The following is a 13,451-nucleotide window of genomic DNA, read 5'->3' as shown; positions in this document are numbered from 1 at the left end:
GTCGGTTCCTGGGAACTCCTAGGGATTGACTACTGCTACACAGAACGAAGTGCGTCAAGAGACGTTGCGGACGGTCGTAGGGGATGGCGTTTTCAAAGCTGATGGACTTGAAAGAAGCTCAGGCGCAAAGATTCAAACTGCAACAACTTATTCGTACCAAATGTTTTATGTTTCAAGCGTTCCTATTGTTTTTGACTGTTTCTGCACTATTGGCGGGTGGGGTGTATTACATGATGTCGTACTTCTTACCTTCTGCCATACCTATTCCTACTGTTTACCCTAAACTTACCTCCACTGCATCCCCTCATTCTTTCCATATCTTACCCGAACACGAACAGGCTAGACGTGCCGAATTCAGAAATAATTCCTTTATTCAGCTCCTTCATCAGCACCAGTTAGTGGTTAACACTACTAATTGTTGGGTGTGTGGGTTAATGCCACATACCACGGATAAGGGAATTCCATATCTGGTCCTACCTTATAGTTCCCAGGGTTCAGCTCGAGCATTTCAAACAATGTTTCAAAGCGCACTAGATTCTTACCCCAGTCGAGAGCCACGTTCTCCCTACTTTGGTCCCGGCTCGTATCACAAGCCTTTGACTATAGCGATAGAGGATTTAGATAGAGATATCTATGAGCCGTCGCTCATCCCAGAGGAAGAGGTACAAGCCTATAGGGTCCTAAGTAAGGTCGAGTATAGTACGCTCACGAGTGACAAACAGCTTAGAAGCTCGCCCCCGATATGGGTCGTACCCCACCTTGGTAATTTCTGTTTATTGGGTCGTGGCCGAAGATCGAGAGCTCGTCTTGGAGAGAGTGCTTGCTCCGAGACTTATATCTTGCCGATTCTCTCGTCCCCTGTGTTTCTGGCTGCCAAGGGTACATACTTTGTCTGCCATGATCGTGCGTATACATGGTTGCCCTCCGACTTTGTGGGCTCATGTTTTATCGCAAATTTGTTGCCTCCGATGTTCACTGTAGATGCAGACTATCACAAGACTAGAGTTGTGAGAGGCGTAATTAGCGAAGAGGACACTGCCGGTCAAGAGGCAGGAGACTTTTTCAAGGGTTTCCTCCCGTTATGGGGACCTATGGTTAATAGTAGGAACCTGAGACAGTTGACTCGAGTGGTGGAATCGACAGCTAATATTACTGCCAGTGCCCTTGGTAATATCACCACAGAACTTCAGGCGGATAGGCTTATGACGTTACAAAACCGTATGGTTTTAGACGTGGTCTTAGCAGATCGAGGTGGAGTATGTAAGGTGATCCATTCGAGCTGTTGTATTTTCATTCCAGATAACGCTCCGACTGTCTATCAAGCCATCTCAAAGTTGCATAAGATCTCTGAATCCATACACGTGGATGTAGGAGATTGGACGCTACTTGGGTGGTTTTGGGGCCTGATGTCGACTTGGGGTTGGAAGATTCTGATGATCGGAGTTCTTGTGGCGTTCCTGTTCATGTGTTGCCTTTGTGTGCAGTGTGGTCCTGCCTTATGTGGCCTCTGTGCTACGACGTGTATAAGACAGCCGCCTGTTACCAAAGGAGCTCGGTTGGACAGAGCTATGTTACAGCAACATCTAGATGGTCTAATGAATATCGAGTATGATTCCGACTAGTGCTTGCCTACATGAGGGCAAAAGGAGCGTCTGAGGTTCCGTGACGATTGTAAGTGGTGTTTCCGACTCGCACGGATATGGTCGAGTCTGGTATCTATGAACCGCAAATGACGAGCTTAGTGGGTGTACGCAGTTTCGCTGTACTAGCCTGAGCCGTTCGTTTGTTTCGTGGGTTTATCTATCTGTACCCACGGGTTCCATCTTAGATACGGCATCCATTTTGTCTCTTGCCCTCAAGTAGCCAGCGAACGGACGCTGTCCGCTTCGCGACCCTGGGATTCCCAAGACACTTGCGGAAGACACATTCCCTTTGAGAGTGTCTTTATGATGAGGGGGATGATACTGTAAGGCAGATGGCCTCGCTCGAGGCTCATCTTGCCGTGCCGGTCTATTGTCTTAGCCGTGCATCTCATTAGGCACGTCCCTTTGATGCCTGTAGCTCGTGTTTCTCCATACCTCCTCTTTTACACCCTTTCCGATCTCCCCACTGTTTCCATCTTCCTCTGCACCTGTTCTTGTTCCTTTTTCGATCTGTTTACTGCCGATTGGAATGTACTAATGGTGGGAAGATGGGTTTTTACAGTTGGGAACCGCCAAATGTTTCCGTACTTATGTTCCGGACCTTGAATACATCAAAGCAACCCCTCTCGGGAATAATGATGGGAACCAAGTTGTAAACCTTTGTGTACCATGTTAGCCTATGAGAGAAATGTGTATAAAAGGAGCGATCCACAGTAGCAAATCGAATCAGATCCCGCGAACTTGCATTCTATGTACTTCACGTGACTTCTGTGTTCCCTGCAGTAAATAAACCTCGAATCTTTGACGCCGAAGGAAGTGTCCCGGGTCTCTGTCATTTGTACGCCGGAACAGGTTACCCACGAAGGTTTCAGGTGTTGTCCCCTGGCACCGCTGGGTCTTAAATAACCCAGTCCTTCACACCACCACATGGCTTTATATCTCAGCGATAGGCGCAGGTGTCGACACTGGGGGGGGAGGAGGGAGGGATTATTTACCTGATAGATTCAGACGTACTAGAAGTATATTGCTCAGCAGAGAAAGGGGACGGGGAGGGGAAAATCTTGAAAAGCAGACAGCAGATTGCCTCATGTAATGACTATAACTGATGGACAATGTAACGATGCACCACGGAAACAGATGCCGCCGCCCGGCCTCCGGGATGTGGGCTGAAAGGCTGTGTATAATGTAGGTGGGCAGAGATCAGAGGGCGAAGAATCTGCTTGAACAGATCCCATGTTGAATGAAGTGCTGTGCATTTGGTTCTGCAATAAAAACGGTTAAAAAAATATGAATAAATGTAATGTAATACATTCAATTTACCTAACTGTTTATAAAAAAGCTTACATAATTTGTATACTGTACTGTACATATTATAAACAAAATCTGTCAATACAAATTTTCAAATATACATGTCTACTTATTTTAATAATAAAAATAAAATGTTATATTTAAATTATTAATATTATAATATTATTTATATATTAACATTTACCTATTTCCATTGAAAATATTTATTGTCCAATTATAATACTACCTGATATATTATTTACATTACTATTGATTTTTTAAAAAAAACATATAACTTACTATTCCCACTCCATTCAAATAACAGTTAAGTAAGGTGCTATACACTGACCCAATAAAATTTACTATTCAAACTCCAGTCAGGTGAAACACAGAGAAGGTGGTGGACACTGACCATATACAATTTACTATTCCAACTCCAGTCAGGTGAAACTCAGGGAAGGTGCTGGACAGTGATGCAATATAATTTACTATTCCAACTCCAGTCTGGTGAAAAATAGGGAAGGTGCTGGACACTAACCATATATAATTTACTATTCCAACTCCAGTCAGATGAAACTCGGGGAAGGTGCTGGACACTGACCAGATACAATTTACTATTCCAACTCCAATCAGGTTAGAAACAGGGACGTTGCTGGACACTGACCATATATAATTTACTAATCCAACTCCAGTAAGTTGAAAAACAGAGAATGTGGTGGACACTGACAATATACAATTTACTATTCCAACTCCAGTCAGGTGAATCTCAGGGAAGGTGCTGGACAGTGACCCAATATAATTTACTATTCCGACTCCAGTCAGGTTAAACACAGGGATGGGGCTGAACACTGACCATATACAATTTACTATTTCAACTCCAGTCAGTTGAAACTCAAGGAAGGTGCTGGACAGTGACCCAATATAATTTACTATTCCAACTCCAGTTAGGTGCAAAATAGGGAAGGTGCTGGACACTGACCATATACAATTTACTATTCCAACTCCAGTCAGGTGAAACTCAGGGAAGGTGCTGGACAGTGACCCAATATAATTTACTATTCCAACTCCAGTCAGGTGAAAAACAGGGAAGGTGCTGGACACTGACCATATACAATTTACTATTCCAACTCCAGTTAGGTGCAACTCAGGGAAGGTGCTGGACAGTGACCCAATATAATTTACTATTCCAACTCCAGTCAGATAAATGTCATGGAAAGTACTGTACACTAACACTATTTAATGTAATATTCACACTCAAATAATATAAAATTCTAGTAATGTGATGAACACAGACCCATTATAAATTACTATTCCCACTCCAATCAGATTATATTCTGAGAAGGTGCAGGATAATAATCAGATGAACTGTACTAATCCTAATACCAATAATTTACATTAAAAATTAAGTTTTTACGCCTCACTCTATATCTCATAACACATATTAAACAAACCTCACATTGATATATTGTATAATTTCATTATAAAATTGTATTACATTTTTTAACATTCATAATTATTTTTCTATATTACTATTATTTTTCAAAAATTTGTCATTTTTAAATACATTTTTAAAATTTGTAAATATTATTCAAAAAATTCTAAATTTTTAACATATTTTTTGCAGAATTTTGTTCAATATTTAATGAATAATTGTATTTTTCACTATTTTTATTTATAAAAAAATATTGCAAATTTTGTAATTTCTCCCAATTTTTTTTTGATTTTACCATAAAAAAACATATTCTAAAGCTCAATAATCACCATTACACACAATTAACTACATATATACATTTTTTATAATTTATTTTGCAAATTATAAATTTAAATTTAAATGTTTGCATATTATTATAATTATTTAATTTTAACATAATATTGAATAACATTTCTACATATTTTTATATAATCCCCACCCTTTTTTAAAAAACTTTTTTTGAAACACTCCCCACCCTTATCCCCTAATAACCCAACATCCCGGTCCTAAAATTTAAAATACTTTAGAAATATTTTAATTTAAAATATTTTATTAAATTCTTAAATTTTCAAATATTTTTTTTAATTTAAAAATTATTATTTTAAAACACTCCCCACCCTTATCCCCTATTAACCCAATATCCCGCCACAAAAAACCCCATAAAATACACAACTAAAATAATTATCACTTTTAAATTATTAGAAAAAATTTACAAATTCTACAATATTAACACTTTTTTTATTTTATATTATTAACATTATATACAATTTCTGATATTTTTTACTAACTATATTTTTTTCGATATTATTTACATTCTATATATATTATTTCGATATTTTAAACTACACTAACAATTCGATATTAACACTACTCGATATTTTTAATTAGATACTTTTTACTTCGATATTAAGTTAGTGAAAACTATAACGATATTTTTAACATCGATATTATTTCTTTCGATATTTCTCTACAAACGATATTTTTAACTCGATATTTTGTCCATTCGATATTTTGAAGTTGATATTATGCCCAATTACCTCAAAGAGCTACACTGGTTGCTGGTGAAGAGACGGAACAGATTTAAGGCCCTCTGTATAACTTTTAAAGCTGTTCACGACATAGAACCTACCTTTTTTAAACAAAATCTGCAGCCTTATATTCCGACCCGCCATCTCCTTCAGCCTATGCTCATAACCTGGTAGTTCCCAGGTTTAAAAAGTCTTCCTGGGGCGATAGAAGTTTCCTGGTCGGTAGTGGTACTACCCGACTTTAAAACTCACTTCCACTAAGGTTTAAAGGAGAAGCTCATTTGTTGTCCTTCAGAAAGGCATTAAAAACTTGCCTGTTTAATCTTTGATGCGGTATATTCTGTTTGTTAACTATTCGTTCGATGAGCTAGCGCCTTGACACCCTTGGGTGAATGTTTTGGCACTTAATAAATTTCTGTTTCATTTAATTTCATTCATTCCATTTCATTTCACACTCAGACACACACATGTATGCAGGCATGGTTTGCTGGGGGCATGATATGGCACCAGACCAACTGCTGAGTCTGTATTTTCAGCTGAGCTCTGCTGCTAACTTTCATTTTTAAAGCAAAACACTTTAGGGTCTGCGGAAGATGAGTTGAAGACAGCAGCATTGCCGTCCTGTTGCTGCCAGCAGGCATGGAATGTCCTGGCTCTGGCTTTGCAATCTTGCTTAAGCATGGACATATAAAAATGTACACTCACATACATATGCATGCACCCACACAGTTCTACATAGTTACCCACACATGCACACTCAGACACATGCACACACCAAAGAACATAGGCATGCTTGGGCGCACATACAGACATACACACAGACAAGCATGCACATACATATACGCACACACACAGAAGCACAATCAAACACGCACATTAACACATAACATTGACGCACATACGGAGAACCGCACATGTATGTTAGGTACTGTTGTTTTCCTGAAAGTTGTAGGTGAGATTTCATGGTTAATTCTGATGACTCCCACATAACTGCTACAATCCGTTTGCAACAGAGAGCACAAAGCTGTGCATCTGTGACACAATCCCCCAGCCAGCCCAAAGAGAAAGAAAAGAGTTCCTCAACAAGAGATATAGGCTATATTTGTGTGTCTCATATAGAGCTGTAGACACCATAAGCTGTTCTGCAGGGGACAATGGAGGACAGGGAGCTTTTGCCAGCAGCTATGAACCAAGATGAAAGCCAACAGTATGATTACGGCCATTCAGCAGACGTCATCTTACCTCGTCAGCTTACAGCACCTGGGCGAGGCCACTTTTGCCAGGTCGATTAATTCTAGACATGGTGTGGTAGGGAAACAGAGCTCATCCTTGAGGAGCGCTGGATTGAAATAAAGCACAGGTGTATTGCGCGCGCCTGTGGCTCGGTATAGAAAGAGGACTGCACTTTCTCTACCACTTTAGATATATTTGAATATTAGCTTGTACTAGTGAGTTGTAATGGTCCAATGGGCAGGCTTGTCAGCGTTTGTGCAAAGCCTCCAGTGCTAGATGGCTCCTAGGCCACTGATGCTAAGAGTTTCATCTGTCCTCCCTCATGGGGATTCAACTTGTCCCCCTCTCCCCGTGGGCAATAGTGTAATGTGGGAAACATCCTTTACAACGCAACTTTTACCACGCAGTGCCTTTACGATGCAACTTTTACAACGCAAACCATTACAACGCATTGCGCTGGGGGGCACTCTAGGATAGGGAATAGGATTAATTTAGTCTCCAACACCTTCCCTACTATCCACGGGGACTGGAGTTGGAATAGTAAATTAAACTATTCACTATCCAGCGCCCCAAAGCACTATGCGTTGTAAAGGCATGCGTTGTAAAAACCGCGTTGTAAAGGCATGCATGGTAAAAGCATGCGTTGTAACGTCATACATCCGTGTAATGTTGAAAATCATTGAAGAACAGCATTTTCTTGCACGCCACCATACTTAAAGAAGAAGAGCAGTGGCAGTCGGCTAATTATAATTATGAAGTTCTCCTGCAGTCGCACAGCTGAAGCGAAACAAAACAAGCATCAATTGCCAATAAATGAGCTTGGCAGAGAAGAAATAGTCCCTTCATCAAAGCGGATGGCCACTAATTAAGGGGAATTAATATGTAGTTGAGCAGTGCTCCTGAGATTCAAACAGAAGTGATGTATCAAGAGTGTGAACCAATGAGGAGGCATCAAAGAAGAGCGATCCTGCAGTCAACCAATAGTAAATAGCAGGCAGGATTACACTCCGTATAGTGAATATGGCAGATCTTGCATACAGCGCATGCATGCATGCTGCCTAGGACGATACATGTACAATTTGTGGTGTTTCTAGTGTCAATTAGTCTTTTAAGCCTTCTAAGTGACATTAGTCTTGTTTACTGTTGGTAATACATTTCACCATGTCTTCTACATGTATGGTTTGTCTGCAGAGCATTTGTTTGTATATGTTACATATTTGTTCTTATCAGTAGAATACTCATTGGTCGGCCAGAGCTGAAGCATTCTGTGATGCTTTCATTGCAATGTTGGAGATGGCGATAAGATATAGGAGAAAGTTTGTTGGGAGTTAGAAGTCAAAATAGGAGGAGGCCTGGAACTTCACCCTTGCTCTGTTGCCCTGAAGATGCCTTCTTCTGGTAGCCACTGTATAGCTTCTACGTTTAAAACAATACCCTGGACCTCTCTGAGGTTTATCCTCACAGAGTTCTCTGTTGAGCCCTGCTGGGTGAGAGGTGATGCTTGGGGAGGTTATTACACAGGTGAACAATCAGAAATCCATGTTTTAGCAGCATTGTGGTAAAAGTTTTCACTTGTTCCCCTGAGATGACAGACAACATTAGGTAGGACTGAGAGAAAGTGGGGAAAGACTATATAGTGTTTTAAGGTTGGTTGAGAACAGCTCCAGTCAAGCCCTGAACTTTTTTCAAGGTGAGAGTATTGGTAAAGTACTGAGTCCCGAATGAGAAATTTAGCCCCATAAGCATGGAGGTTTTCACACAGTACAACAGTTTTGTTAGAAAATTATGTGAACTGCAGCTCCACAGGAAACAGATTTATATAGAAAATTTGTGAGATTTACACCATGAATTGAAACAAATCAAGCAGTATAAAGTTATGCAAGTACTGTGGACTGCAAAGGTCTAGATTACATGATGGAGTGATTGCATTAAAACCACCACTTCTCGGGTTGTTCTGATGCAGTATTATATTTTTTTGCAAAATGACTTCTTAAATATATAATGGACTTGGAAGGACGTCTAGAAAATCAGGTCAGAAAGTGTGTTCAATCTATGTACTAAACTGTTTGCTTCTTTTAAAATTAAACAAAGAATGAAAATGCTATATGCACAGTTTATGGTGGGACAGTGTTTTCGTAAGGGCATGCTTGACACTATACAAATAGTCTATCAATATTGTCTTGCAGTGTATTAAAATCAGTTTAGATTTCAAGACAGTGAAAGCACTATATTTTGCAATGGAACAATAAATTGGCGAACTGTAGTTTCATTGTTTTTATAGCATATCATATGGATATCTCTTAGTTTACCTCACACCCCTTTAAGTAAAGTAGGAAGGGGCTTTGAAAGTGTCCGAGGCTGTGGAAACAGAAGACGTACTTTGACTGCACTCCGGCCAACCGCGGTCCCGCACGTCGCTTTCCGGGCCCGTGAAGGGGCGCTTTCAGCATTGGTGGGATCCTTGTTTCCTGGAGAGCGGGTGGCTCCGGTGCAACCGCGATTGGAGCTGCGGGAGAGCCGGCATTTACCCCTATGGCCGACAGCATGGCACCAACGGCAGAGCGGCCGTGATGAGCAGACTCGAGTTGGGCCGTGTCTGAGTGAGGGCCTAGGCCTAGTTCCTGGAGGCGTGCTGTTTCCCGGTAATTCGGCCGCGGCACATCCTCTGCAGCACCTGGAGGGCCTGAAAATAGTACAGGCCCAGGCTAGGAGATCTTCCGGTGTCGAGAGGAGGCGGAGGACACCCTCACCCGCTGGTGGGGCCCCCTGGACTCCTTTTGTCTTGTTGGCCGACATGGAAGTCCAGATAGTGTCTCATACCCACTGCTTGAACCATGCAGAGTTCTCCTGTCCTTAGACAGTGATGAGCATGTGGTAAAGACAACAGAGAGCTTCTTTCAAACTCGTCAGGGAGAAGCCAAGACCCGACGTACATGAGCAGCACCCTGAGTACAGAAAAACAGCCGCCTGTCTGTTGTGCACACCTCTTCAAGGGCATCAATGAAACCATCGTGAGGGGAAGAGCTCACCAGCTCATCACCCTGCAGGTCCCGCCGTGAGGGGAATGGCATCAGGCACAACTCCAAGCAGGCGCTGGCTGACGCTCGCTGGCAACGTTATTACGGCACCGGGAGGTGCGATAACTAGTAAGCAGCCCTCCCGCAGCACGGGACGTGCTCACCTGCCAGCTGACACTGCTGTGAGGGGAACGTCTTCCCTCCACTCCTTTTTCTTCCTGACATCAGCCGTGAGGGGAACGGCTCACTGGTTCATCACCCAGGAGGTCGCGCCATGAAGGGAACGGCATCAGGCACAAGGGACCACACCTCCCAGCAGGCGCTGGTTGACGCTCGGTGGCAATGTCATCGCGGCACCAGGAGGCGTGATGACTAGCGAGCGGCCCTTTCACAGCGCTGGATGCGCACAGACGTGCCCTGGCCAAGGACATGCCCCTCTGCACCCCTCAGCGGCTGGAAGAGCCTGGGCTGGCTATATGTCAAAATAAATTCCCTTTGGGTTGTTTCAAGAAACTTGATCCCTTTTTTCCCATGCTTGGAGAATTCTCTTTAAACCATCCTCCTGCCTTTATCTGTGGTAGGAAAACTATGATTCAAACCATCCTCTTACGGATTTCTGTATTTCTGCTATCGATTAATTCTAACTAAATGTGTGATTTATATTACGTGTTGTGAGATTCATGACTGAAAATGCTTAAAATGTTGCCTAATTGCATTGATTTTGGATCTTAAATACAATAACCACATACTTCAGAATTGTTCTGCCATTTATTGTGTCTAAATGTTGTTTCCATAGAAACTGTGCCTACTAGATTTGATTTCTAATGCATTATAGAGGTTCTTCTGCTCATGCTCTGCATGGCAATTGCAGGATTCCTAGTCTGTACGATTCTTGCTTTACTGAACTTTTCAAGAAGGTTTGGTCTCCCCTCCCTGTCGCCATCCTTTACATTTACAGTATGGTCCTGAGGTGGTGTATTTGAATTTGATCTCTAATTTGAGAGTTGGCTACTAATTAATTGGTCCTCATTGGGTGGCCAACAGTGCAACAACTTACTTACTACCCCTCACTATGACCAACAAGATCCATCAGAGGACTAATGCCTCTGAGGGAAATTAGTTATAAAAAGAATTCATTTTTTGGGCCCATTACAGAAAATATAAACTGCTTCCGCTGCAATAAAACCTATGACTAACACCTAGAGGGACAGGAGAGTGTTTCATGGTGAGGTCTTCAATGACAAGGAGCACCCATTGAGGAAAACAATGAGACTGAGGAGTCCAGGGGTCTCATTAAGATGAATCCATTTGGACATGTCTGTTGGTGAGGAAAGAAGGTGGCAAACGATTTGAGGATTGGCTCTGATCTGAAGTTCCCATGTGAAAAGAGAGAGTAATATCTGGTGCTTAATAGTATCAAACAGAACCACTAGGAAGGGAAGCCTTTAATCTGCAATATGCCAAGTACCATCAATGACTTGTATGCTTGTGATTATAGCACTCCGAAATGGGTGAAGCCCAGATTGGTAGGCTTTTAGAATATTTAATTGATCAATTTGTTTGGGACTTTAGCATGTGTGAAACAAAATCTACACCCACTCCAACTGAGTCTGAAAAGTTTGATTAACAAATAATAAAAGCAAAGTTTATCAGTGAATCACAGATTGAGCTGATTAGATGGTCTACCAGCCCCTGTAAAATAAGTGTGCTCCCTATGCAAGACACACATAAATAGGGTTTTAAATTCTCGCTTTTAATAGGACTCACATGAGACTGTTTGGCTAAGTAAGATAATCAAGACTTTCTCATCTCAGGAACAAAGATGTGACTGTCACTTCCTTTTAACATGGTTTGCATGACCAAGAAAACAGGGATGCTGAGATTATAGCTAGGCTCCTGCATTTGCATTTTATTAGGCACATCTCTGTGTCTCCCTAGGCATTCTGGTCTCTGTAATCGTCTTAACATTATTACTAAGTTTAATACTGTCTGAGCAACTAGGGGGCTGTGTTGCATACACTCATCATGCAATCCTTCTAAATTTCCAGGTTTTATTTTACAGATTAAATACTTCTCTATTCACATTTAATTCTCACGAGAATTAATCAGAAAAAGTGTAGTCCATACAGGAAATATTCGGAAAAAGGATAGTCCTTACCTGTTTTGGTTGAGGTACAGTGGTGCAACTAAGAGCCAGTAGGCGTGGTGCTGACCATGACCTTGGACAACTCATTTTCAACAAAACATTTTATGGCAGAAGACTCCTTTAGTACTTCAGGACTTGTCCTTTACTAGGCACACATTGGAACACCCCTAGGCATTCTCTTTAGTCTTCCTAACATTATTCCACAGTTCAATACTCTTTAAACAATTGGGTGGCCTCTGTGCCAGAGAGCCACCTATGTGTGGGAAATCCCAGAACACAAACATAGGAGAGGTATTGGTCACCAGTGGTAAGTTTGCAAAGAGCTTTTTGTTTTGTGCCAGTAGTACTAGTCTAGTGCTACTTTACACACTTAAAAATCCAATTTCTGAAAGGAGAGAAAATCTGGGAAGCATGGAGGGTACACCGGGGACTCTAAAAGGGAGGTAGGGAACGCTTGTATGGTCAATTAATGTGGACTTTCAATGGCCAACATGAATAGTAAATTTAAATGTACTATAAAATTGAGGTGACTATTGGTATGCTCTTTGTATGAACAAACATGTCATGGTTTAATAAAAATATTTGCAAAAAGAAAGAAATCCAATTACTGATTTGCCTGTAGTTTTGAGTAACCCTGGGCGAAGAACTACGCTCCGTTTGCGGAATTTGCGGAGTTTCGGCAACTCCGCGTTCCGCGGAGAACGAGTAGCTGTCGATTACTCCGCGATCCGGTGCGTAGCGTAGTTCTCGCGCGCTGAATAACATTATCGCGTGCGCGGCAATGGCTTACCTTAGTTCTGCGTTCGCTTTTTCCCGGTCGCGTGTGCCACCATGTTTGTAAACCCTCCCGCACAATTCCGTGCGACTGTGCGAACGCGATAACGTCATTTGGATGCGCGATAGCGTCATAAGGACCCGAACACGTTACTTGTGACCCGGAACAGGAAATAAGGGAACGCAAGCGGGCGGGACAAACCTCTTGGGTAACTTAGCGCGCTAGCCATCCCGAGCATGCAGGCAACGCCCCGAACACGCGCACCGCGCTCCCGAAGACGAAAAACGGTGCGCAAACGGGTCTAGCAAGCAACTACGCATGGCTGCGGAGCTACGCGTAGTTCGCGGAGTGCAAGTGCGTCTTCGCGTAGCTCCGCGGAGTCCGACTCCGCGAACTACGCCCAGGGTTAGTTTTGAGTGGACTGGGGCAAAGTAATTTGACTCTCACTTTGAAGTAGTTGAGTCTGGCACTGACCCTGAAGAAATGTACAAAAGGGTGAACTGCATACCTAAGTACAGTGAACCTTAGTGGAAATGGTCCTGGGTCAATAAGTGAACTGTGAGATGGGGTCAAATAGATAGCTACATTGAAAAAAACATCTGTAGCTATTTTGTAGGCCTTTCACCTACAAGTTACAGTTACAATTCAATGCACACAATCTTAATGAAAAATAAATGAAAGGTAAAATAATATGTCAAAAGTGCATTGAGTTGGTAAGAAAACCCAGTTGGGTAATGCAATCACCTTAGATGTCTTTATGTGGAAACAGGGGATCACTTATCCGAATCCTGGCTGGTGCACTGGGGAATAGTAATGTCTACTTAAAGTGCTATGAGGTCCTAACCTGTGAC

Source organism: Lissotriton vulgaris, chromosome 9 (assembly GCF_964263255.1).
Source record: "Lissotriton vulgaris chromosome 9, aLisVul1.2, whole genome shotgun sequence".
NCBI lineage: Eukaryota > Metazoa > Chordata > Amphibia > Caudata > Salamandridae > Lissotriton > Lissotriton vulgaris.
Note: the sequence above shows the minus strand (reverse complement) of the source record.